Raw genomic sequence first — 4,785 nt, 5'->3', positions numbered from 1 at the left:
CGATTCACAAGAGCCTGAATCGATTAGATTCCAATTTTTTTCACGATTCTTCAATTCAATTAAATTTTAAGTTTGCACATTTGTTTAGAAATACTTGTTTAGAAATTAAATGCTTATATTAATCTGATACAATTCACATATTGTAAAATGTATTAGTGAAATTATGAGATTGTTAATATCATACAGTGTTACATGGATTCTCTGAAGGAGAAGTTCTAACAAAAATGTTCAGATCATTAACATTATAAACATTGTTGTTTCTCCTGGAGGATGTTTTAGTTTGGCCACTAGGTGGCGATCGCGCTGTAGAAGCACACTTCATTCAAGAAGAAGACAACAGTATGAGGGGGGAAAAACAAAGTTTTAGACCACAAATAGTTACTTTAAAAATAATTTCCTTAAAAGAGTTTGGAAAAATTAATGCCTGTGAGTAAATAAAGATGTTAATTTAGTCAGCAATGTATTTTTTTTGGTCAACCGAGCGTTAGCATTAGCCGTCCTATGGGAAATTCTATTGAACGTTAGCATCAAGCTAGCGGACTTTAGCTTTATGTGCTAAATTGATTTAAATATTTTGTGAATCGATTATTGATGTATTAAGCTAAAATCTATTCAAATCGATTTTTTTTTCAACCCAGCCCTAGTATAGACCAGGTGTTGGCAACCATTAACAGTAAAAAAAAAAAACTACCAAAAAACAGCCATTTGGGCTCGTCTTTACTTATCAAAACCTAGAAGAGTCGCACTTTGGTCTTTAAGAAATTTGGATTTGCATTCATTAGCTTCTTTAAAAAAAACAAAAAACAATATGAATGCTTATTTATTTATTTTTTGGCAAAAAAAAACCAAGATATAAAAAGAAACTAGCATATCTCAAAATTAGTTTTTTTTTTTTTTTTTACATTTGACAGAAGTTCAAATAACTTATTTTCAAAATAAAAGATGCTCTATGTGGATCATCTCAGTGCAGCTCTGGACAGATAATAACCAATGCTGTGCAGCACAAGATAATACGTGATTTTAACTCATAAAAGATCAAACTTTTTACCAAAGTTTTGCTTTGCATATAAAATCTGTTCATTCTGGAGGTAGAGTTGAGCAAACAAGACGTCTTCAGGTCAAAATGTAAAAACCTACATAGTTTATCATCTATGTGAACCTCAGCCATCAATTTATAAAATTAACTTATCTAAATTAAATACATGCAGATTGAATAATTCTTAGTTTAAAAAAATACATTTTTTTTCCAGCCAGAGAGCCACTATGGAGAGGTGAAAGAGCCACATGAGGCCCTGGAGCCGCAGGTTGCAGACCACTGCTATAGACCCCCCCAACTAGTAAGAGGTAAAATGGAAACCACTCAGATAAATCCTGTTGTATGGAAATCTTTAATTTGTTCAGGTTCACCCTAAAATGTTACAAAATTCTCTTGCCACTGTAAGCAAAACGATCTTGAAAGGAGAGTCAATTTTTTCCAGAATGGACAAATTCAGCGGCAGCAGCTCACTTTTGTGTAGATTTGTTTTCTATATGAAGAAATAATCCCTCAACTATGTTATTAGACCAATATAGGATGAAGAAAGAGCGATGTTTTACCAAAAGAAGTCTCTCTGGATAATACAAACAAATGAAATCCCCCTGGGAAAGGGATTTTCCCTCACTTTCCCAGCAGGTTTTATTCTCCAGGGATTCAAACCTTGAAGTATGTTTTAAACTATGTTTTGAATTAGAGTTTACATGTTTTCTTAAAACCAGACTGCCTGTCATCTGTGGCTTAGAGTGACTTATACCTTGATATGTTTATAAAAAGTGTCAAGAGTTGTCGTCGGTCAACTTAAAAAAATTTAATTGTTGTTCTTATTGAGGCCGCATGTCTAATGTGGCGTAACGGCGTTTGCTTTTTTATTTTAATACAGCTAAAGCTAACAAACTTCCTTGTTTATGTATGTCAGTTGTGACTTCGTGCTGCTCTCGGCCGCCGTTACACATGTTTAATGATGCCGCGTCTGAAGCGTGCCGGCCTTTAACCTCAAAGAAAGGAAGATAAATAGAAAGTCCCAATTTTGTGCAGTAAAATGAGGGAGAAAAACACATATTTCAGCTTGAAAAAATGTAAAAACCATCAGTCGCTCTCGTGTTACCTCATGGTTTGAGCTTGTCTAGATAGCTGACTAGCATTTGGCTTATTTACAGGTGTGTGAGAGTAATGAAATGCTGCAGAGGACTTGAGGTTACACAACTTTCCTCTCTTCTTTTATCTTCTGTACCATGCAGTGTGTGCAGGCAGCATGAATGCAAAACAGTGGCGGTCCATGAATTTTAGAGCTGAGCCTTCAGTCTCCAAAACCATCCAAGTTAATATGAACCATTTTATGTTTCTAACACCTTCCTGTTGTATATGAATATTGTTTTATGGAGCAATTCTATTATAAGTTGATCATTTATTTTGAATGAAATCACTAAAATTGCAAATATTGTAGAATGATAGTCTCCTCCTCCCACTGCAAGAACAGCTGCAACAAACATCAAGCATCTAGTCCAGAGGTCTACAACCTGTGGCTTCAGAGCCTCATGTGGCTCTTTTATCTCTCCATGGTGGCTCTCTGGCTGAAAAAAAAAAAAATAGTAATAAAAAAAAGGATTATATTAGCAATATGCAGGCATTTTTGGCTATTTTTTTATCTACTGGGGTTTGTAGACTAATTTAGAGTTTAGCTTCTATTTTAGCAACAAACATTTTTGACTAATTTAGTTTACTGAAGAATTGTATGCTAATTTGGGGTTCAGCTAATAATTTAGCAATATTCTGATGTTTTTGGCTAATTTTTTTTTAAATAATTTAGAATTTAGCTTCTATTTTAGAAACAGGCTAACTTTTTGACTAATTTAGCTTACTGAGGAATTTTGGGCTATTTAGGAGTTGAGCAACGAGCTAGCTTATTTTGTTTTGGCTAATTTGGTCTCTGGTTGAAATTTATATGCTAATTTGGAATTTAGCTGATATATTAGTAATATACTAACATTTTTGGCTAATTGTTATCTGCTGGGGTTTTCAGGTTAACTGATGAAGTTTAGGCTATTTAGGAGTTCAGCTAGTAATTAAACAAAGGGCTAGCTTTTTCGCTAATTTGGCCTCTACTAAAGGAAAAAATGTTAACAAAAATCCCTTTTTGAGAAATTATAAATTATTTTTATTTTTTTTCTTTTGTTCGTGCCAAAAAATCGACATAATTCAAATTTATTTTAAAAAAACAAAAACAAAAAGATGGTAATGAATGCAAATACAAATCTCTTAAAGGCTAAAGTAAATCTCTGCGGCTCCTTCTAGGTTTTGATCAGTAGAAAACTAGCCCAAATGGCTCTTTTACTGTTAAAGGTGGCCGACCCCCGATCTAGTAGATGTGAAATTAGCTACAAAAAAAAAAGCTAGCTTGTTTCTTAAATATTAGCTAAACTATAAAATAGCCTAAAACTTCTTAGTAAATTAAAATCAATCAAAAACATTAGCCTGTTGCTAAAATAGAAGCTAAACTCTAAATTAGCCTAAAAAACCAGCAGGCTAGTTAGCTAAAATTAGCTAAAAACCTTAGCATGTTGCTAAAATATTAGCTAAGCTCCAATTTTTTCCAAAAAATTACTATAAAAATTAAAACTTAGCCTATGAATATATTTAAAGGCCTGCTGCTAATCTACTTTAATTTTTTAAATATGGAGACTTTCTCATTCATTTCCATTGGGGCATATTGGCTCAATATTTTAAAACCTATAAAGTTTATTAATACCGAAAATAAAAGCAGTAATGTCCTGAACAAACTGAACATTTTGATACCAAGATTGCTGAAATCGCTGAAAGTGTGGTTGAGTTTTTACGTGCCTAAAAACATACGGAAAGCAGGAGAATAATCACTTTAGTGTGAATGCTTAACAAGCAATCACACAATAGGAAGGACTGAAGAATACAAGCTATTGAGATAGATGAAATGAGATAAATTGACTAAATTAATAAGCTTTTAATTATCCAGGGTTCAGAAAAGTGTAAAATAGTAAATCACCCTCACAATTAGCCTCATCACGATTTAGAGGAAAAATCTTTTGAGTTTTAAATCAACCTTTTCCTCTCAGCTGTTTCTCAGTCTGATGGAGTTCCTGTTTAACAACATGCAGCCTTTGAATTCATGAAAGTGAATTATGAGCTTGTTATCCTTTTGTTTTAACTTCCCAAATTGCTTTATTGGTATGCATAAAACGAGCCAGGCATATTGTTTATGTCCGCTTTATTAGCATTGCCCGCTTTTATCCTTTTGTCCGCTGTCGCCGTGCCAACAGCACAAGCAGAAATGTTGCTGTCAATGGCTTATGTACAATCAAGCTGACAGTCTAACAATGCAGTTTGTTATGAAAAGACGTCACATCGACCGCCTGCAGCCGGATTAGAAAAGTAAATCCAAACACGAACTTAAACCCACTAATGGGATGGTTCTGTCATATTTGATTGACAACTAACTAACCAAATGGATGCATTCCACCAGGGGTGTCAAACTCAATCGCACAAGGGGCCAAAATCCAAAACACACCTTAGGTCGCGGGCCGAACAGGATAAACACTTAGTGAACATTTATTTATTAAAACCACATTTTAAAACCTTAAAACCGTAACTTTTTAACATAATTATGAGCTAGATATGTATATAAATACCTGTAATAATCCTAGTGTGAATGATGTAAGCTGAATTTGGCTGCTGGAGATGCTAGTGCTGATAGCTGAAGATGCTGAAATTGATAGCTG

At 33.9% G+C, this 4,785-nt stretch overlaps 1 protein-coding gene across 2 annotated transcripts in view; it reads left to right on the top strand.

Annotated features, from left to right (window-relative positions):
- The first annotated feature begins 1,255 nt into the window (after window positions 1-1,255).
- sntg1 (syntrophin, gamma 1) overlaps window positions 1,256-4,785 on the top strand; it is a 187,382-nt gene continuing 183,852 nt past the window's right edge. For both annotated transcript variants that reach the window (XM_024274265.2, XM_024274264.2), the window contains exon 1: window positions 1,256-1,344. The gene's annotated coding sequence lies outside the window, so the exon portion shown is untranslated. The remainder of the gene's footprint in view (window positions 1,345-4,785) is intronic.

This window comes from Oryzias melastigma, linkage group LG17 (genome assembly GCF_002922805.2).
Source record: "Oryzias melastigma strain HK-1 linkage group LG17, ASM292280v2, whole genome shotgun sequence".
Classification (NCBI taxonomy): Eukaryota; Metazoa; Chordata; class Actinopteri; order Beloniformes; family Adrianichthyidae; genus Oryzias; species Oryzias melastigma.
Note: the sequence above shows the minus strand (reverse complement) of the source record. Positions and strands in the feature narration are given on the sequence as shown.